This window comes from Hesperophylax consimilis, chromosome 21 (genome assembly GCF_061612785.1).
Source record: "Hesperophylax consimilis isolate HC1 chromosome 21, BYU_Hcon_1.0, whole genome shotgun sequence".
Taxonomy (NCBI): Eukaryota; Metazoa; Arthropoda; class Insecta; order Trichoptera; family Limnephilidae; genus Hesperophylax; species Hesperophylax consimilis.
The window spans coordinates 2,615,338-2,639,794 of NC_142856.1; the positions used below are offsets into that span (position 1 = coordinate 2,615,338).

The 24,457-nt window shown below is 32.5% G+C and overlaps 1 protein-coding gene across 1 annotated transcript in view; it reads right to left on the reverse strand.

Annotated features, from left to right (window-relative positions):
- insc (spindle orientation adaptor protein inscuteable) overlaps nucleotides 1–24,457 on the reverse strand; it is an 85,210-nt gene that overhangs the window by 22,554 nt on the left and 38,199 nt on the right. The window contains exon 2 of the mRNA XM_089644751.1: nucleotides 14,446–14,518. The gene's annotated coding sequence lies outside the window, so the exon portion shown is untranslated. The remainder of the gene's footprint in view (nucleotides 1–14,445; nucleotides 14,519–24,457) is intronic.

Consider the following 24,457-nt stretch of genomic DNA (forward strand, 5'->3'; position numbering starts at 1 on the left):
AACAATGTATTATCTTCAAGATTAAAAGAAAATAAAGATGATTCATCAGCGCTTATTTTACTTGATTACAATGATTAGGTATAGGTTACTAATCTACTTGTGTAATCAATTAATTATCACAACATTGATTAATCATCGTCCCGCACGTAAATACATAACTATTGAAATTTTTAACTATAACTGTCTAGTAAAAAATCTAAAATTAATAAAGCTGTCTGAGAGAATCTTATGAGTTAGAATAACGGAAGATTATGTATGAATGTGAATGAGGCAATGTGTTAGTTAGGTACGTATTTGCATGATGGAACGTTTTTCCTTTACATAAATTAGGGTATGAAAAGATTTGAATTAATTTTTGTAAACCCCGTTTTGGAACACTGTCACCCTTTTCAAAATTGGAATAAAAGAACAGATCATTGGTGGACGAATAGTTGGGTGTTTCTTGGATCAAATCCGCCAATGAAAAAGCGTGATTCAAAAAATGGAAGAATCATTTTATGAAAGAGATAGGTAATACACGTACCTACATAGTTACAACTCTATTTTGCTTTGCTAAATCACTATTTTCGATTAATCTTTTTAACGATTTTTTTTACAGCATGAATAATAAAAAATATGCTTTAGATAAATTGAAGGTTTTCTTATCGTTTCCCTTGAGTAGAATACAAATTTTAATTACTCAATAAAAAATGTTAACTACTAAAAACTATTTTTTTTATAGAAATGTATTGAGGCATAAAAGAAATAACTTTAAAAAAATACAATATTATAGTTAAGATTATTTGTGATAGTTTCCATTGATTAAATTTTTTGTTTTCTTATAAAATTGTTTACATAATAAATAAAATCCACTTTTGTGCTTGAAATCGAGGGTTTCTATATTCCGTTTTTCAAGCGATTTTAATGCCTATTACCTATATTCGTGAAGATATAAGGCATACAAACAATATACACAGTTTTTTGGCCTGTAGAAAAAAATATCAACCAAAAGTGAGTATTTTATTTTGCGAAGTTCAGGCCCAAATATTTAAAAGTTTTAAAATATTTTTCTAAAGAACTTAATATGCCACATTATACAATAAAACTGTAACCAAAAATAGGTTTGTAAGAAGGAGATTTTGAACTTTAAAGCAGTATTTACATGCATGATAATTTATTCTGATATAAAATAAGACCTCTTTACAGATATGTTCTACTCGCAGTATTTAATAATTAAAGCATTTAAAATATTTCTACCAAAAACACAAGATTTTGAATTACTTCATAATGCTTGGCCATAGTTATGTAATTAATTTTAATATTTCAACTGACAGAATAAATATTGTCATTACACATTTCCTAAATCACATCGATTACACGCTTCTTTCGAGTATTTTATTACAATAAAAATCGACGGAAGCAATTAACAGGCGCGTCCAAAACACCTACACACAGTACTTAACTGCCTACCCCTGCGTGCTCAGCGGAAATGCATTACAGATACTTTACTTGGTAACTTAGTACCAACATTATACACCTGCCCATTGGGGTGGGAAAATCACAGTTCTCACCTTGCAGTTAGTTACCTAGCAACAATGCAAAACAAGGGGTATTTTGTCAAATTAAACAATAAAATTGCCCTGTTCGTAAGTAGGTACAGGAAAAGTATTTGTCCACATCAACCATTATACCGTATTCAACGATTGACTTTTTCTATTCATCCTAGACTTACGGAAAAAGTCAATAGATGTCGCACATTAAAATAAAAATATGATATATTTATTTAAAGACGCTGTCTAGATTGCATTTAGTTCGGGTTGAATCATGCGATCATACATAAAGATAGTTGCTAATAAAAATGTGCGATGAGAAAAATGAAGACAGTGTTGGTAGTTCTTATTCGAAGTATGATACAGTTAAATATGATCGAAGGAGATAGGATCACATTAGCTCAGTTGGTAGAGCGGTGTCCCGGCAAGTCCAGGCTTCGAGTCCTAGATGTGACCGTATCTTAGTAATCTCTAATATTGTCTTCAATAATTAAATTATTATAAAAGTGTATGTACCCGAACGTTTTGACAAAAATAAGAAAATTATATTTTTTGTATTTGGGAACTAACATAGACATTTAAATGAATAGATGAGCCAATCAGAGAAAGAGGAACAAACCAATTTTCGGGATGCAGCATGACCCCCACACTTTCGGTGATTTTGTCAATAAACGAATCGAACGACAGTATACAGGCAACTCGCATTGTAATATCTGCTTACGAATTACTTTTCATTTTTACAATGGCACTCAAATAGGCTGGCTGCGCTTAAAACTTAACGACATATCCCAAATCGGGTAAACAAAAGTTCGCGATTGTTTCCAAAATTTCATATTTTTTACACTATTTAGTTAATACTCCTTACTTAGATGGCGATAAGGCTTAAATTCCCGTTTAACACCATCCAGCTGTTTTGATTTAGGCAAGAAAAAAACATGCCCAAAAAGTGCCTTTTATTTTATTTTGTGAATGTTAAACCATAAATATTTAAATGTTTTCTAATCATTTTATAAATAACTTAATTTCCCACATTATACAATAAAACTATAACCGAAAGTGGGTTCGTAAGTAGGAAATTTTGAACTTTAAAGTAGTTTTCATAGGCCTTATAAATTATTTTTTTCTGGGCTTATAAAAAGACTTATGTAAAAAATACTCGATTATTTCAAAGGCCAAGATGTATTATATTCGCGGTATTTATTTAAAGCATCTGAAACATTTCTATTCGACCAAATTTTCAAACCAAAAATACATGATTTTGCATTACTACGTAGTGCATCGCCTTAAGTTATAACACTTTTACAAATGTGTTATAATTTAGCCTCCTTACTCAATTTTAACGTCGCTACATCAGGCGATTCGTTTAAAAACGAACATTCAGATTCTGCACAGAAAAGTCCCATAATGGAAAGCGCTGCAAACCTTTGACTTATTTTATCGAACTTTACTTTTCTGGTTATTTCAAAGTGGGCTCTTCGGTGGTCAATGTACGACTGATGTCGTAGTTTATTCAAAGCATTCTCGAACTGCTTCCTGGTGCCAGAAATATGGTCACGTGGTTTGCTTCCATCTCGTCGAAATGATACCCAGATTTCATATTTGGGCAAGTCTATCAAGATGAATATCTATGGGCACACTAATGAAGAAAAAAATCACGAATAATCAATCATCCCCAAAGTTTCGCGGTACGAGCGTGGAATACTCTTTATAAAAGGTATTTTGCAACTTTGTAGGTTATATTTATAAAGTCGGTGTATTACATTACTTTTACGAAAGGACTTGTGATAAGCCTACCTTGAATTTGTTACACAATCTAAATAATTAATGCCGTTCTAACAGGTAATCTATCTAGGTAAATACTACAGCAGTAATCAACGACTTGAATAGTACGATATAAAATTAATATTTGATGCCGGATTTATCGAACACGAATAACGAATTAAGACATTTCACAATTGTTTGGTTTAGGCCACTGCATAAAATGATGTGGAGTTTTACTAACAAATCACATTATTTTATAAGGAAAGCCGATTTTCGCGGTTAACAATGGAGTGCTAGTACCTACCCTGATGCATGAAGTTGGCAGACGAAGAATAGAAGAATATAAGACGAACTATACCCTTTGTACTCTGTATTTTTGTGCAATAAATATTTTTTTGAATTTGAATTTTAAAGGATGAAGGTAGACTGAATGCTGTAAAAATGAGATCCCTGAGGCGCATGTGTGTCAAAATCATGAATGATCGTGTGAAAAATGTAGAGATCCACAAATAATGCAAGGCTAATATAAGTGTAATCCCGGCGTGCGCAAGTAAATTTCAAATGGTTCATACAATTTATTAATTTAAAATAATGTGCAGAATAGTAGGTAGGTACTTTCAGTGTCACCTTGGTGCTTTTAGAATCGAAACTTTGCTTGAAATGGCTTTGGCTGTGTGTGGTGACCAGATCTGAATATCCGGGTACTTCTCGACCTCCCACTTCCCACCTGTTTCCCCTCTCCACTGCCTTCAACCTTGCAACATAACCTATCAGTGGTTTTTCACTGCTTTTTTTATTCTAAGAAAAATAAATTCCATAATGAAGATATCATGTGAATGAATGTTTCATGATATTTCATCAAAATGACAACTAAACACACCTTTAAAAAGTGATATAGGGTCATTAAAAGTTATGAAACAAAAACCAGGTTAAATAGTTACATATGTAACCTATTGATGACACAAAAACTAGTTTTTGTTTCATCACTTTTAATGATTTTATATCACTTTTTGTATGTGCGTTGAACTGTCACCTATATACATAGATTGATGATATACCCGGTCACCTATTATACGATAGTTCATTGTTGCAATTTAGTAGATTACCACTTAGGTACTAATATAAAATATAAGTTCATTAGAGGGTTATAACGGTCTTAGACACTTGTAGAGATTCCCACACTGGCCAGGTACGTACTTTAGTTCTATTTTTCCGTGTCAACGTGAGACGTTAAATGGATTTGAAAAAAGAACAAGAAAAATTTTCTGTTACAAATCGACCCATTTAACTTTGCAGTCAGTAAAAAGTTTCACTGATTTTTTTGAATAGATCTATTTGAATTTGGATTTAGTTTTCGAGAATGTGTGAATGCAAATGTAATGCAATGTATGAGCTAAAACTCGGTAGATATAGTTTTTGTCGATGACAATGCATTCTATCAACTTTTGGTAGCAATCATGTACACGGATACTTTGATGCGGAAATTTGACGATATCGGGATTTGGATTGTTAGCTTGACTCCAGTCCCGGGGGAGCATAGTTCAATCCTCAGTTAAACCAAAAATATTTATGTATTTTTAAATACATCTATTAATAAAAATATATGTTTATTATGGGTTGGTTTTTTTAACATTAATATTATTAATTGTTCAATTTTTTTACAAAACCGTCTGGAGCCAGTGAGAAAGAGGAAGAGGAAGAGGGAAAGAGGAATGTGGGGGAGTACCTGGCTATTCAGATCCGGTCACCAAACACATTAAAATAATCGAATCGAATTTACTTGCGCACGCCGTGTTAAGCACAATTTTTTTAAGGCTTGTTTCAAAAACGTTATTTGAATTATTTATTTAAACATTTCTGAGTAGATATCAATATTATACATATAATGTGTGTAGGTACAAAAGCCAGTTGATACAATAATATGAAACAAATTAGTATCAATTAAAAGCCTAATCATTTTTTTCTATAAATATTATTTTAGAGAGTGGCAGATACTCTCAGTAACGCCCTGGTGAAAACAAACACTCAGAATCAAAACGTTACTGATATGACTTTTGCCATGGTTGATCACTTCCCCTTCAGACTGATAACAACACCAATTGTGCGGAATTCAAAAAAAAATTAACTTAAGGCGAAGCACTACGATGTAATGTCAAATCATGTGATTTTGGTTTGAAATTTTTGATTGCTTAAAAATATTTTAGGAGCTTAAAATAAATACTACTAGTAGAATAAATATTGGCATTTGAAAAATATCAGGTATTTTTTTTTAAATCTTCTTATTAGCTCAGTTTTCTGAGAATTAATTAAATATAACGCCTATAAAAACTACTTTAAGTTCAAAATTGCCTATTTACGAACCATTTTTCGGTTATGATTTTATTGTATTATGTGACAAAGTATTTTTTTTAGAAAATTAAAATGTGCCGGAACTTAAAAATAAAATAAAACACCCTTGAATCATGATTTTTTCTTGCATACATCAAAACTGGCGGCTGAGGTTAAACAGGAATTTAAACATTATAGCCATCTATATATGGAGTGTTATTGTTAGCAGCCAGATTTCAAAAATTACATAAGATTTGACTGTAAATCTTACATTTTCAATGCTCATAGTATGTAAAACAAGTAAAATTGTCTTATCTGTGCAATACTTTATTTAGGTGACCCAAAAATGACACTGATTAGGTAGGTACCTGTTATCTTTTGTATGTGAGTCACGGCCAAGTTATGTGAAGCAGTTACACAGATAGGTACCTAATTACACGCCCATATAAGTTAACTATCAAAATTAATTATTGTTTTTACTTTAACCTACAATTTTTTATGCAAAATGGCGGAAACATGAAAGAACTGGATACATTCTTGGGGAATGCTGGACAGAATATTTCTAGAAGGGTGGTGTGTACCGAATCAATAGATTTAAAGTCAGTTAAATCATTGTTTTTGGGCTCAAAAATTATATTCGATTTTGAAAATGTTTGATGAATTAGTTCTAAATCGTTTTAGACACCCGCCTGCAGTCCATTCTTACCCCGCTGTAGTTTTACGAGACAGTACACCACTACACAAGCAAAAATCTCTTTAAAATGATTCTACTATACCTACCTACTTTTTTGACATTTTGCGTGGAAAAGATTGAACAGTTATGCCAAGTTTCAACATTACATAAAACTTAGATTTATTTATACATTATTATTATTTATTAGAATTATTTTATACCATTTTAAAGCAAACGAAAGCGAAAAGGTTTGTTCCAATTTTAAAATATTCCCAGAAAAGCGTAAAGTTCCCGAATTCCAGCAATGTCCTATTTCTATAGTGAGAAAAAAAATTGCGTTCGAATATTTTTTAAACTAAAATTTATCATAGCGCAAATCGCTCAAGTGAATAAACAAACTGACATTTACCATAGATTTTTACGAAATTTCAAACTTAAATAATAATCATGTAATTGTAATAGCGTGCTTGTGATTCTCTTATACTTCAGTAAAAATACAAAATTAACACTATCAGTTAACTCATTTCCATAAAACTTTGCTTGGGTACATTATAGTAGTTGAGTTTTCTTTCTATCAACAGGGACAGAGCACAATTATTCATAACAAAATTGCATTACTAACTCAACATCGTAATTTTTGGTTGTCTCCAGAAATCACCCAGTACCGAGAAGAGAATTGTTCTACAGATGCGCGGTGATTCTTCTCTACTTTGTGTTACATATTTCTCTTCGATGCGGTGATTTTTTCGCACCTTAATTTCATTATCAAATGGTCGTTCAATACAATATTCAATAGTGTTAGTATTCTAATTCGTTATATTATACGTACTTTGGTGGCAGAAAACATCCCAATAAAAACCGTGAATGGCGCTTGGTACGAATTTAAAATAAATAATGCAATAATAATAGTTGTCACGCGCAACAAATAATGCAGGACGCACCCGGCCAGGCAATGGGCACCCGCTACCCGCATCTCTATCAGGCGTAACGGAAAAATAGTGCTACATCTCTTGATAAGGAAACGCCAACCTTTTACTTTATAATAATTCTGTAAGACAAATTTTATGAAGTAATTTTTGTGAAAAATCGCCTACCAGGAAGCTTTACGAAGCTTTTTTTATACATGAATACCGCACAAGAGTACCAACTGCTCTCAGCCGTCTGGAGCCAGTGAGACTATGGCATCCCCAATTGGGGTATGTTGTCAGGCTGAAAGTAGTGGGGAGTGGAAGGGGACAAGGAAGTGGAAGGTGGGGGAGTATCTAGCTATTCAGATCTGGTCACCAAGCACGGCTAAATCAATTTCAAGAAACGTTTCAATTCTGAATGATGGTCTTACACCAGGGCGATACTGTGAGGATCTTCCACTCTGGTACTTGCGCAAATATACTTTATATTATTTTAAATGAATAAATTGTGAAATAACACAAATTAATCAAATAAAATTTACTTGCGCACGCCGGGATTTGACCCCGCGACCGCTTGCTAGTCGAGAGCTTTACCCCTCGACCAAGGAGACGGTCAAAGCTAACTTTAAATCGCATAAAATGCGTCAGGTTGCATATTATGATTTATAATATAATTAATACGCTCAAATCGGATATATACATATGTTGCAAACTTTATTAAATTTAATACTGTTTATTTGTGGATAGACAGTAGATGCAATTTGTATAAATAAGGTTTATTTAGGATATGATTTCATTTCAGTCTTTTGAAAATAGTTTTTTTTTTAATCTTCTCAAATTTGTTGAATTCGAATGAATGAATAAATGGAGTGGACGAATGGAAGTAGAAATTAACCTACTTCCCGACCAAGCTGAAACTCAGCAGATAGAGTCGTTGTCGATGCATTATATCAACTTTTGGTGGCACTCATTCAAACACACGCATTTGTCTGAAATTGGATGACATTATATTTAATAAATAAAAATTTACAGCAGTTAACATACGAAAAAAAAACGGTACTATCCAATTAGAATTTGACTAGGTGTCAGCGTTGCTCACCCCAGTCCTTGGGGAGGAGGGTTCAAAACCAAAAAAATATTACAAAATTCAATTATATAAGACATTTTAAAAGTTCACAGCAGTTAAGGAAGGTTCAATTCGCAGTTAATTCAGGAAAAAGTTGGTATTATGAAAAGGGCCAAAGGAATAAATCTGCACAACAAACAAACAAACAAAATCTTTCGATATTCTTGATTTGGCTTCATGAAATTTGCGCAGCATTTTCTTTGAAATCCATCATCATTTTATGAAGAAAGCAACGTTAATTACGTCTTGATTTCTTGTTCTGAAATGTCAACTTGACTTTGAAAAACATGACAAAGCATATTCTTTGTCCATATTCAACTCCTGAAAAATACAAAAATAGTGCTAAAACTTAAGTCGCGCATAAACTGCTAGCATTTCCTACCAAATATCGTATCATCTGTTTCATTATATTTTTAATCACAACGACCAAAAGTTTTCAACCCCTCCGATCACATAAACATCTGCGCGCGCGCAATATAGTTCCGGAACAATTTCAAATATTGCACCTGGAATAACGGACGTTTGGCGCGTGGCTATCACACATACTAATGCAAAGATAAACTATATATATAGAAGGGAACACACATACATCATTACAAAACATTTTGATAGCCATAGAAAAAAGATAGGTATGTAACTTACATTATTATAATAATGTGTGGCTTATGATTATTTTGGTTTGGTATAGATAGGTAAGTACTCACACTGGGTAAACACTTGAAAATGTATCACTTTATAACACACAATATAGTGATCACATAATACAAATAATTGAAAACGCGCACGTATACAATCACAAACAATCCTGAAAACTATAGAAAAAAATATATCTCCTTGAAACTTTGTTTGTCGAAACTTTTTCTGTAGTGCTACAATTTTTTGTTTTTGCGTGTATGCAATCATACATTTATGATGGTGTTTTTCCTGCGATTTGCGATATGAGTGATGTGTCGAGAAGGTCGTTGGTAAATAAATATTTGTTTATAGGTATACGGATGGATGTTCGAGACAGTATCTCTCTTTATCTCAAAGAAAATGTTACAAAAAAAGACAGAGGTTCATTGAAAATATTCAGCGGATCCCTTGTGCAATTTTGGGAGATATTCTATACGGACAATAACCAACCGTAGAGTATTTTGGGAAATATATAACAAGATCCCATAAAAAGTTTTGCTATCTCATTTTGTATTACAGTGATGATTTAAACAGTTTTTGAAAGAGAGCATACCGCGCTTTCAGTTTGTAGTCAAAAAATTACCTGAAACCTGCCCGATAAAATTAAAAATAATTCTTAAACATAAAAAATAATGAAATTGTCGATAACTTTTATAATTGTCTAATTAAATATGTTTTTATTGTTCCGTGTAAAGTAAGTATTAATTATAGTTTACACGATAAAAACCATAGGAGAGCAAGCGATTTAAAAAAAAAAGTATCTTTGTTTGGACTCAAAATGTTAATATTTTTATGGTATACGTCGATTTAAAATAGTAAAATCTGAAAGAATCTTCCATCTGCTTTCAAGAACAGTATAAATCGAATGGAATATGAAAATATTTTCCGCGTAATCTGCATTCTATCATTGTTGCCTATTTTAATAAGTCGTAAAATGAGATATGTTTTAAATAATACAGTTCTCTTTAAGGCGATGCACTACGTCGTGTAATATTTTAAATTGAGCTGCTATCAATAACAACCCTTAAGTAGATGGCGATAAGGTTTAAATTCCCGCTTAACACCATCCGCCTGTTTTGATTTATGCAAGAAAAAAACATGGCCAAAAAGTGCCTTTTATTTTATTTTGTGGATATTCAGGCATAAATAATTATTTTTTTGGATCATTTTATAAATAACTTAATTTGGCACATTATACAATAAAATTATAAGCGAAAATGGGTTCGTAAGTAGGAGATTTTGAACTTTAAAGCAGTTTTCATAGGCCTTTACATTATTTTTTTCTGGGCTTATAAAAAGACTTAATATAAAAAATGCTCGATTATTTCAAAGGCCAAGATGTATTCTACTCGCAGTATTTAATTAAAGCATCTGAAAAATTTCTAGGCGACCAAATTTTCAAACCAAAAACACATGATTTTGCAAGGAATCTTTGTTATTATAGGCGTTCCGAAATTACAACGTTTAGCAAATAAAATATGGCAAAATGAATATTATTATTATTTTAACATTTTGTCGATTGAAGCATTTTTAAGGTTTCAGTTTGACATTTTGTCGCCATATTGGATTATACAGTGTCAAAAACAATCATCGATAATTTCCTAAGTAGGGCAAAATTATTCGATGAGCAAGTTATTATTTAAGCTGATTATAACTTGGCGCCGACTGACAAATACCGTATAATAGAGGTTATAGGTACGTTCTATAATCTGAAGAAAGTACCAACACAATTATATATATTTTTGTTATTTATTTGCAGTTTCGAAAAGTTTTTGAAGTGAAACTTCTTTAGGCGCGTAATGGATTTTCGGGGACGGAGTAAAACCGAGTCAGGATCGACACGAAAATGCGGGTACCCCCACCACCGCTCACCGTTCACTGTCCCTCTCTCACCATATGCGCTTGTTGAGGTGGGGGAGCTGCTCACGAACGTTCTCTCTCTTCTCTTCTTTCCTCTCTCTCAGACACCAGCGAACTGCGCCACGCCAAGCATCAGCTGCTTGGTTAGTATACTGCGTCGTGAGTGTAATACGAGTGAAATACGTAATTGATTGTGGTTCATACGGTTTGGTACAGAATTTCAGTGTTAAAAATGAGTAGTGACGAGATAGAGGTGATGAACACATCATTGTCATTGTAATTTCTTTGTAATTTTTAATTGTAATATTGTTATTTATGTAATATTGTATACTTGTGAATAAATTGAAAATTTTTGGAACTATACATTAATCGAACGTCATTCATCTATAAGAAAATATTAGAAAAAGCAAATCCATGCTTCGTCGTTGAATTATTTAACCTCTAATTTTCAAACTAACCTAAGAGAGAAAATAGAGATGATGAAATGAAAATAGAGAGAGAGGAATACTAGAAGTTTCACTTCTGTCTTGCGTAGGCTTGACACACCCACTTTTTTTTTTTAATTGCCTTCTTAGTACCTAATCATCTAAAATACTAATTTCGGCTGTCGGTGCGTGAAGTGAAATATATCTGCGTGAAATTATGTACGTTAAATGAACTCAAATTTATACATTGAAATTATAAAAATTTGAACTGATTACTAATTCGGACAGGCGATATAAAATACTAAAACTTAATACTGCCTAAAATTTAATTATTTTACTGTTATTAATTATAAATTCTATATTTAAAATATGTGTTTCTTTTCTTTCAAGTTTTGACAGATTATTATATTATTATTATTAGTATGACTTTCCAACTGAAAACGACGAAGTAGGTACCCAAGTACCTACCCAAAAGAGTTATCAGCTGTCAAAATTGGAACACATTCTTATTTCAAAAAATCCGTTAAATTTCTCGCGGCAGATGTGCAAACAATGTTCGGTAGCGCACACGCACACATGTCTCGTAACGTCATAAGTCACCCTAAAGAAAATATTTTAGGGTGAAGGGATCCTTCAAGACGGTGGCACATTCCCATCGCAGTTCTCGAGGCTTCCTCGTATTGGAATGTACCACGATTCCATAGCGAACTGAAAATATTTTGAAAATACGGTGGTTCATTCCAATCGTACAGCTCAAGAATTCCGATGGTATTTCGCGTTTGGAATGTGCCACGATTCCATAGCGAACTGAAAAGATTATTGTGAATGGGTCTTGAACGATTCAAGTATAAAGTAAAGTAATTTATGCAACAAAAGGAATACATTTTGATCAGGTTTTTTTATGATTTGAGGTTGATGGTTTGACCTTTTTACTATGGTGCTTTATTTTACCGCGTATTTATTCTTATATTATTGGTTTGAAATGGGCAGATGTTCGTAAAACGGTAATTCTTTTAAATTTGACTCGTTGACCTCCATTGCGTAACTTATTTAAATTGAATACAGGGTAACTAAAAAAGTTTCATTTAAAATGTATACAGAATAAAAAAAAATAATGTTTGAAGGGTTAGAATTCATTTTATTTAATTACGACATTTAATAATACAATAAAACGCTCTAGAAACATAGAGCTACTCGGTCGTGCCATATCTTTCTAGGACTGTGTAAGGTGTTTCAATTTTTTTAAATATTAGTAGGTACAACGAGTCTATCTGATGAGTTTCAGGTCGATCAGATGTCGGGAAGTGGGTAAATTTCTATTATATTCATTCATTCATTCATTCACGAAAGATTATTTAAAAAATAAAACCGTCTAGCTTTGTGCTCATGGTGACATATAACACACATTTCAGTATTAAAATTGTAAACTTGACAAAATATTATTAAATATATAAATTTAACCCCTGATGGACGCGTGGCTTTTAATATGGCACACGTGTTCGACTAATCATATAGTCGGTGGCACGCGCTGGCCGCGTGGCATATGGCACGCCCACTAGACCGAGAAGTCTATGGTTCGCTACCTGCGCAACTCAAATACCGACACATGCCTACATAATACCAATATGGATAAAGATACAGTTTTGCTGGTATTTGATGTTATTTAAGGGTAAGAAAAAGAAGTGTCAGTATAATTAAACGATATAATTTCTGATGTGATATATATGTTACAGTGATGCACTACGTCGTGTAATATTTTAAATTGAGCCGCTATCAATAACAACCGTTACGTAGATGGCGATAAGGTTTAAATTCCCGCTTAACACCATCCGCCTGTTTTGATTTATGCAAGAAAAAAACATGGCCAAAAAGTGCCTTTTATTTTATTTTGTGGATTTTCAGGCATAAATATTTAATTTTTTTCCTATCATTTTATAAATAACTTAATTTGCCACATTACACAATAAAATCGTTCATCTGAAACATTTCTAGGCGACCAAATTTTCAAACCAAAAACACATGATTTTGCATTACTACGTATGGCATCGCCTTAAATAGATATTACACATAATGACTGTTCATTATATATAATAACAAAATTGTTTAGTCAATGTGATAAATTAATCACTTTATCCGGATATTATTCATAATATCGGGTCAAAGTTGGCCAAAGTAATAAATACGGCCCAACTGACTTGTTACCCCCTCTATCCTATCCTTACCTATAACCCAACCTAACCTAACCTAACCTATCATAACCAAACCTAACCTATCCTAAACTAACCTAACCTAACCTAACCTAACCAAACCTAACCTATAATAACCCATAGAGCGAAACAGTTGTCACGCGTAATAATAATTACACAGCAGAACTTGTTTAAAAATAAACTGTTTTTATAAACCCAATAACAATATTATTGAATATATAAAAAAAATAAAAATGGAGTTCTACAAATTAAACTTAATAACAATAAATAAATACATATATACCATTCTAATATATTTTCAGTACCTACATATAATGAATTTACGCCGCTATTTAAAAACTTACTGATATGAAATAATTTATTGAAAAATCTGGTCAAATTCGCCGTATTCATGTTAAAAACGGGACTGCAGGAGTTTAATTTTTTAATTAATTTAGCATATTGTCGCATTTCGTCATTGTGTACTATAAAATATGAATTAAAATTTTACTCTGAAACGGCAAACTATTTTAATAAGTCGGCCAAACTCATTTTTCTCCGTGTAGAATTTGTAATAGAACACGAAAGCTATGAGCAAGGGTGTAGCTATAGCATTCACATGAGTGAAAGGGGGAGGGGGTTGGCAAATTTAAGTTTTTGGGACGTCTACTTGTACTTACCAGAACATAATATTAGAATATCGTAATCATAATGTGACATTTTAAAAATTGGAACTGATGTATAGAAATTATTAAGTTAAAAGTAATATGGCTTACTATTAGCCCATTTTTAAAAATTGAAGTGAATTTTTCAAAAAAAATTTATTCAAATACAATTTTTTTGTTATATTACAAGAAAATTATTTAGTTCTGTCGGGCGTCTTTTTTTGATTCTGAAGAAACAAAATGTCTCTGATTTCATCTTGGTAAATCAAGTTACATTCCATGATTTCATTTATTAATATAAAACCTTACCTTATGTTATTTCTTCTGTTGGTAGTGTTTTATGGGAAAGTACTGCGCTTATTCCTCCAAATTAAATTTGCATCTGGAAAAAAATAATATTATTAGACATTGTTTGATACAAAATGGTTTGTAAATCGTTTACCAAACCTCTGTTAGTTTCATAGACACCTATGCGATTCCTCAAATTAGCATGTTATAATATTGCAAGAACCTAATATAGTTAGTTTGTGCAACGAAGACCATAGGTGTTATCTAGTATTTGCAACGATGGTCATAGGTGTAATATAGCTTATGCATAGAGACACCCATTCATGGCATTAACGATATTTTCGATAAAATTGAAGCGATAAATGGTGTTTTTAGCGACAATAAAAAGGATTTTTTAGTCGCTATAATCTTGTATTGACAGATCGTAGAACGAACATGACACACTCTACTGTAGAAACATGTGCCATGTTGAGTTTCAATCAATAATACAATGTTTCAAGTGATTTTGCTAATTTAATTGTTTTTCCCCTCTTGCCGACTCCCATTCCTTGACGTTATCCTATTTAGAGATAAACGCTATGAAAACGCAAAATTAAAGCTATTTTTACAATAATTAATGCTACATTCCTTAAAAATCAAAGCTATGAATTGGTGTCTCTACTTATGCATGATGACCTTAGGTGTAATATAGTTTAGGCAACGATGACCGTAGGTGTAATATACTCGTTGTTTGTGCAACGATGACCATAGGTGTTATATAGTTTGTGCAACGATGACCATAGGTGTAATATAGTTTATGCAACGATGACCATAGGTGTAATATAGTTTGTGCAACGATGACCATAGGTGTAATATAGTTTGTGCAACGATGACCAAAGGTAATAATTCACAAGCCTCAGGCATTCCAAGTGTATTTTTTTGGGGAAGTTCATGCACAAATATTTAAATGTTTTACGATAATTTTATTAAAAAAACTTTGTTTTTAATTTTAAAGTATTAGACCTGATGATTATTTTTTCCGGGCTTTTAGACAGACCTATCACAGAAATACTCGATTATTTCACAGGTCAGGATGTGTTATACTAGCAATATTTAATTACAGCATCTAAATAGTTCTAAACGATCTAATTTTCTGACCAAAAACATGTGGTTTTGCATTAATACGTAGTGCTTCGCTTTAAACCAACATTCTGCAAAACCGAATTCCTCTTTCCTCAATGGTCAGCAGAAATCTAATTTACTTTGCAGAAACTGCTCTACTTACGGAACAATTTTTTCAATGGACGCTCGATATATCACTGATAAAAATACACCTGCAAAAAATATTTATCAATAGATACATAATGACTCAGCAGTAAGAAAACACTTACAGCATTCTTTAAGGCAAATGGAAAAAATGTGTTCAACGAGGAATTTCAGTAGTTTATTTATTTTTTCAATTACAGTATTCACCGTCCAGGCGGCATTTTCACGGAAACCATTATTTAGGAGGCCAGTACCATTTATTGGATAACCAACACCTCTGTCATAGGTCACCCCAAGTGCTTCGCTACGTTTGGTGACGTAGCAGGGGTGCCCGGATTCACGGGGTGAGGATTATCTAGTTCTTATCCTGTCCACCTACTGTGTGTGACAGGCTGGATTTGGAGAAACTGGTTGAAGGAGATCTTTTACCTCTCCTTTAAAAAAACCCCCACACAGCATCCCCAAATATAATAGCTCACAAACTACACAAATTCCTTTGTGTGCAGCTAAAGTAGAATTATTTTATTTATTTAAAAGCAGTATTTTTTTAATTATTAATGATCCACCTAGTAAACACGGACATTGCTCTCGGACTGCGTTCTCTGTTGTTGTTTGACAATTATTTTTTTGAAATTAAAATAAAATATAGAAAATTCCCTCCATCCAAAAATTCTCTTCTCTTTTTCTTTCTTTATAACATGTTCATAACAATAAAACTCATATGAGCTTTACGTAAAAACCACGAAAGTATAAAAAAAACAATACAAGTACATCAAACCCCTTTTTCCCGACAACACGAGAATTCTGGAAATCCAAGTACTATTCCCATCATATTAAAAAAATCTAAATTCCCACGATATGGTAACACCATCATTAATAGAGTAGGTTCAGGTACATTCGTTTCGTGATGTAACAATATCACAGTCGTGATCATATTCTTGGAAGATACACATTCATCGATGAATTTGTCAGTAATGATGATGCATTAACATCAAGAAGGGAATATTGCAACATAACCTCACATTTTGTTTCTTGAAAAGGTCAAGATCACAACATTTGAATATTTAACAAACAACAAAGCGACAAAATTCTTGTAAAATTATTTAATGTTGTGATTTATAACTAGATTAACTAGAAAATTCAACAATATTAAGTGTATTAAACTGTTATATTTTGTCTTTGTTAGATATCAACTTGAATACAATTATCTCGTCTGTAACTCACATTACAATAATCATGTACAAGCTATTGAAAGAATACAAGTTCTTACTTCTTCAGAGTTTTAAAATGGGTATTCAGCACTACATACAATGTAGAGCGAATGAACGAGGAAAGGAGTTTAAGGAGGAGTAGCAGAAGTCGGGGATCAAGTGAAACAGATACCCCAGATGGACCATGTCAAGAGTTAGAATAATAGAAGAGGATCTATGAGACGTTGTATGAATGTGAATGAGGCAAGAAGTGTGTGCCAAGACCGAGTTGTTTGGCGGCCCGTCCTCTTTGCCTACCCCTACGGAGAAACGGCGTGATGGTTAGTTCGTTAGTTTAGTTAGTTGGTATTTCTATGTAAGTTGGTATTTCTATGTAAGTTGGTATTTCTATGTAAGTTGGTATTTATATGTAAGTTGGTATTTCTATGTAAGTTGGTATTTCTATGTAAGTTGGTATTTCTATGTAAGTTGGTATTTCTATGTAAGTTGGTATTTCTATGTAAGTTGGTATTTCTATGTAAGTTGGTATTTCTATGTAAGTTGGTATTTCTATGTAAGATTCTAAATTATGCATTTGATAGTCCACAATTGTTTGCATTGATAAGTTTTCGGATTCCACTACGAAATACTCGAAGTCGGGATTTATTTCAGTGCAGAAATTCTGGGACTAACTACCATATGTACTCCTAATTGCCCAGAATACTAATGTAGGGAAATAATTATACTGAGTATAATTATAATTCAAAAGATTTTTACAGAGGCAGTTTAGTTATGCATAATATAAACTGTACCTATAATTTTTTTTACTCGTGCGTAAAAGCCTCTACAAAGTGCGTTAATTAATACATAATTAAATGGAAATGAATAAAGATGATATTTTACGATTTTGTATCTATAATTAAATATCCCACTAGAAGACTTACAATATCATTTTTTATTAAATACTTTTAAAATACACACATTGGAAGACAGGCGTAAAATAAACGACTTAACTTTTTTATTCAAGATTCTAAACTCTAAATTCGACTGTTGCGAACTTCTGCAACTCATAAACTTACGAATACCTACAACCTACAATAACAACACGACAAAATACACTATTCCACTGCAACACACATAAGCGCAATTACATTGCGACCTCCCCAATACAACGGTTTCACACTATGGGAAACCAATACTTAGGTGATGTCGATATATTTAATATTAACTTTGCGAATTTTGTGGATTACGCAAAAGACTTATTTAAACACTATTCCTAAATGGAAGTTATATTTTTGTAAGCCATTCAAATCGCTGTATTTTTTAATTTATGTTCTTTTATTTTTAATATTTCTTTCTCATGTTTCAAAACTGTCATTAAAATTGTACCACCTACATGTAAAAGACCTCTGGGCGTTAAATAAATTAATATAAATAAAAATGTTAATTTTCGAATACGCGTGTGTTTTTATATACCTATATGTCATCTGTCACAGGTAAGAAAGAGTATTTTTTTTAAAACCGTGCCATCTGTTTGACGAAAAAGCAAAACGCGCTATTGTTTATCTATCTGCAACATAGACTGAGCTAGTATTTAGTAAAAATGAATTATGTTTATGATTCTAATTTGAATATGTATAGCTTTTTGTAAGGGTTAGGTTGTAATTATATTATACCTTTTAAGGACCATCTCCCTGCTACCTCAGAGAGCCGAAAGAATCATACAGTGATTTTAACATGTAAATTAAATTTCATATTTGCCCTCGCCGGATTTTAAACACACGACCTCTGGTCTAGAGACAAGGTTACAACTCTACCGACGTTAAACGAAAACCGTCCTACATAATCAAATGAATGATTTATATATCGCATTCTGTTCTATTTTTATTTTAAGACCTTTTTATGCAAATAAAAACCCTGAGGCATATTTGCTGTAGAACGATGCACGATATTAAAAAAAACTCCGATTTCGAAACTAAGATTGAGAAACATACCCTTAAATGGCTTATCAGTGTAGGATAATGTACGACGTGTAAGTGGATGGATGAATTAGTTGGGGAAGTCTCAGGAAAACAGGGCACATCGGCGACGTTAAATCGGAAATAATCAAAGACAGAGTTGCGTGACGTTTCTTTGCCCACCCCTACAGGTAAATGGGGTGATGGTTAGTTGTAAACTCTAGGGACAGAGCATTATTTAACGCGCTAGGTTCACATTCATGAAATAACCTGCCGTTGACGAGTTTCAAAATACCTATTTTAATTTATTTATTTTATTGATTTATTTATTCATTTAAATTTACACACTGTACAATATGATACAAGTTGTAATTAAAATATTTTGTGATTATTGATTATTGTACCTTATCAGGTCGAAATTATTGGTTCCTAACTAGGCAAATTGCCCGTTCCAAGAAACCAAAAAATATGTGAAAGTATATTAAAAAAACATATCAGAACAAGGTGCATGATCAAACGTACTAATTTCGGTCGTTAGTCTGTGTGTGATGTAACCCTGGTTTAATTTACTGAGTGACACTTAAAATTTGACTGTCAGTTTCAATATTAGAACTGCATATGTCAAGAAATCAGACAAGCGATCATATACAGGGTGTATCGGCACGTACCCGACAAACTTTAACCAGCTATTCCTTAGCATATTTGGAGCAAAAAATCTTATGTGCACTTTGCTGTCCGGTAACGTTTTTTTTTTAATAAAAAAATTATTATTCATATTTTCACCACATGTCACCACTGTTTTATGCTTTGTCAAAGTTTGAAAACCCATCTGGCAAATATTTTATTCGAATTCCGTTGAATAATGCACGTGTGTACCTATATTGGCGCACTTTTAGAATCACAACGAAATGGCACGGCACCATTCGTCTCATTTTTAACTATTATTATTTAGTGTGTGCGAAAGAGCGAAGACGCTTTTTGACATACTTGCTTATAACAGCTGGTGAACACGAAACGCAATGCCAATGACAGTGATGTAGTGTGGAAATTTTATTTTTTTGTTTTTAATTGAAAAAAAAATGCGACCGGACAGCAAAGTGCCCATAACATTTTTTACTCCAAATGTGCTAAGGAACAGCTGGTTAAAGTTTGTCGGGTTAGTGCCGATACACCCTGTATACCTGCATTTAATATGATTTTTTTTCCAGAATATTCTATGCTGACTTAAGTATCCGGCGTTGCCCGGGTTTTACGCAGATTTTTTCGAAATCAGATGTAGATAATGACCTTCCTCTTGTTTTGAAGGTCAAGTGTGAACAATTTCATCAATATCGGAATAAAACTGTAGATTTGTATAAAAATCAAATCCACATCGTCCACCTGAGGTTTCTTGCCACAGACATTCTTCTTTATATAAATGGATAGATTAGAAATGTGTATTTCTTTTGTTTAAGTTTATTATCGTTAATCTCAATAAATAAAGAAATATTTCTTAAATTTTAGGGTATGTGCTCTTTAGCTAACACGCGATAAATTATCAAACATACAATTATTATAATTTTTCGTGATTTTTCACGGATCTGGGCTATTTCTACAATAACTTACCCTATTGAAATCAAAATAATACTCAACGATGATATGTATAAAAAAAATCTTATTTAAAACTAGCTGACGCGTACCTGGTTAATTTATACGACTTGATTACAAAACATCGACTTTTTTCTACCCTCTATAAATATAATATGCATGTATTATATATATAAACCTTCCGGAAGAAATTTTCTAAATTATACTGAAAACCCTATCAAAATCAGTTGGGTAGTTTAGAAAACCTAAACGCACAAACACACAGACTTAGTTTTATACTATTTATATTGACTACGTTCCACCATCAAATAACCATAATAGAACTAAAGTCGTAATTAAAAAAAAATATTTGACTCTACATGAACGTTATCAAAGTGTTCATTTTGTAAATCTGCTCATAATGCAGTAGGTTAGGTACGTTCATACCTACTTAATCGATATGTATACAGTCTATATAATTGAGGATACATACCTGGTAACGAATAACGACAATGATTCATGACCCAAGGTTTACAAATGATTTTATGCTTCTGTAATGCAATGGCTAAGCACATTGGCAAATATTTGTATGCAGGTGTTGTTCAAAATACTTACAGCATGATAATCCATCTATATAAATAAAAATGTACAGGGTTTTCCAATAAGAGGTGTTATTTTAAAATACCCCGCTGTTTCGGTAGATGTTACTTTTGAAGCTGTCATTTTTTGACATTTGACAAGCAGAAACTACGCCATTGATAAAAATGGAACGATACACGCTTCAACAACGCATTGAAATTATTAAAATTTACTTGATTGAATCAAATGCAAATCAAAAATATGTGCTAATTTCATGACGCCAAATCATAAGTGATTCGCATCACTTTCAATTGAAATTTCATAGCGTCAATCCGTTCGAGGATAGATTTTCTTCGGTCTTTACAAAATAGCGAAATTATTAATTTTCGTTACGCCCTAAAGCTTAATTATTAGTTTTTCTTAGTAGGTAATAACTTAAATATAACCGGTGCTTAACCTAAATCATATTCTGCCTGATATTTTGCAGAAACCTAACAGTATATTTATTTACCGGATGATATTAACGAACACACGAAATCATTGCTGTAATGTTTTCTATATCACAATCAATATAGGTAAGAAATTATAATAAATGGCCACAGATGTGGATGACTACCAATTCCAATTATTCTCAATTTAAAGAGGGACTTCACTACAGCTTGACACAGAAAACTTTGCAGACAGTGGCGTCTCCACCGTAGATATTGAGTTACCAGTTTGTTTTGTTTTTTAACAGTAGTATGTTTTTAGGCTTTTTGACTTTTGAAATATTGGCACACAAAGCTTCGGGCCAGGTCCCTTTCTCTTTCATCGTGATTTTAAATATTGGTTGTAGAATAAATTGATTTTATTTTAGTTGAGTTAGAAAATATTTTTGCTAGGTAACATGGCTGCAATACGGGGGGATTTAAGTTTACGAAGGATTTGTTTGGGTTTTTTATTAGTCATTATTATATTTTCAGACAGTTGATTAAATGTTTCCGCGAGACTTAATATATGATAAGTTGTTAGGCTGGAGGGAGAGGGGAAGGAAGGAGATGGGGAGAAGAAGTTTGGGTACCAAAAAAGCCTAAAGTCAATTCAAGTAAAGCAACGTTTTGAATCTGACTGGATGTCTTTCACTAGGGCGACACTGTGCCAAATACTTCCCAACCTTATTCCATCCCATCTCCTCCCCCTCCCCACTCCCTTCAACCTACGAACATACCCTAATTAGGGATGCCAATTAGGGTTTGAAAATCTCGCACTTTTTACAAATCCTGCGGGATTGCGGGAAAGGATTTAAAAATCGCGCGGGATTAAATTGAAATAATACCATTTTTTCCTTATTACTTGGTGTCAATTATCTTTGTTGCTAATAATTATAAAAAAGACATTGAAAAGGTAAAATAGTATGTAAGTGTTAAAACGAAAAGCCCCGAAGATAAGATGTAAAAAGGTAACAAATTAAGGAATATTCTTTAAAAAAGTATATATAAATACTACGTTGATGAGGGTTATCCTTAGGAGACAGACATTTACAATCACTGGCTTTTCTGTAGACCCTTTTAAGATATACAATTCCGTAGTACATTATTTGGATGTATCTTATAAGGTTTAGCCAGCGTTAGCAATGTAAGCGCCCGAAAATATTCTTTTACGACTTGATTACAAAACATCAACATTTCTATTATTTTTATAAATATAATATGCGTTAATTATATATTTAAACCTTCTGGGAAAAATTCTCTAAATGATAGTGATCACCCTATCTAACTCCGTTGCATAGTTTAGAAGAACTAAGCGCACAAACAGTCAAACGCGGATAGTGACTATGTTTCATACTATTTACAGGTAACTGTCATTGACAGAACTCTCCCCAGTCATTTGAGATCAATAATGTTTGCTACTAGTAATATATATATATATATTTTTAATACATTGGAAAGTAACGTGATAAGTATTTTAAGAAAACTTTTGTTGCACCCCAGTAGAAGAAAACTCACTCTCTGCTTCTACACTAGGGACTGTCATCACAGCATGTTATTGGTGTAAATTTAGTATTTTTTTCAATCACGCAATCCTGCACATGGAAACCCCGCTAATGTTACTGAAATCCAGCGGTATTGCGGGATTGCAAACCCTAATACCAATGATACCCTCTATCCTTGGGCACCAGGAACTCTTCAGTGATATGCGCATTAAAAACATAAAATGAAGAAAAAATTGTGCCTTTAGTTCACATTTTGACCGCCTGCAAAATCAACCTTGTCAAACTGCCGGTGATGGTATTGATTAGAAATACAGTTGTGTGTGTTAGGTCAGTTATTAGAGGTGTCAATCAACTGTCGAGCTATACTAATTGGGTTAGAAGCATAGTTACTTATAGCATAGGTTCCTGGTCTTGGTTCTTCCAGCGTAATAGGTTCTTAAACCGCTACGCGCGTACTGCGCACTACGCCTCCGTTATAACGACACAACTAATGGGGTATTTATATAACAACATAAACTATGCCATAATATTATAGCTGGCGATAGACAATTCGTAGATTGCTGGTGCTTTAAGTTGTTCTGGGAAGGAATTATTATTTTACGTTGTTCAGTAATGGACTGAAACAGAGTGAAAATCTAGTACAACCGAAAGTGGTTAGTTTTAAAACGGTGTGTACTTAAATGGTGATTTAATTGTCGTTATTAAACATAAATTACTCTAGGTGATTTATTTTTGAGATAATATAAAGTGTGTTTAAGCAAGCAAGTAAGTTTTTCTATACTTATCTGCCGATAAATAATAAAATTAGATAGTGCCTAAGAACTAACAGTAAATTGTACAGCCCCCTTGGGGTGATTTTTCACAAAAACGCGACACAAATTTTCCAATTACAATGAGTGTATTGTATAAACTATAATACGTAAAACCTTTTTAACGGGTGTAAATAAATAAATAATATTACCTGTTTTGGAAAAACATTAAATAAATTAACAAACCCACACTCAAAGCACCGCAACACACGATTAGACAATCTTAATGATTATGATTATTGCATAGCGCCGTTATAGTTTTTTGTAAAAATAAAAACTATGTTCATTCTAAAATACGGAATATTACGGAACTATGGAGTAGTAATGAGTTGTAAGTTAAAGATAAACCTGTTAGTTAATTTAAAGAAGACATAACAATAAACTCATGGGAATTGCATTGGCCTGGGGACAAAAATAATGGGATAGATTCACGGACTAAAAATATAAATGGACGCCCTTAATCTAAAATTATTTTACGTAAAACGAATATAATGTGTATCTAACATGTATGTTATTATATAATTCTATACCTCAATGGAATTTATTTTATATTAATTACTATCTATTATCACAAACACATACCATGATTTATGTCAGGTCTTATACAAACCTGGTATTTATTCAACTATTATTGCATTAGTAACTACATTAACAACTGTATTACTTGCAATAATATTTTTTTTTGTACACATTACTTGTTCTGTAATTTATTAC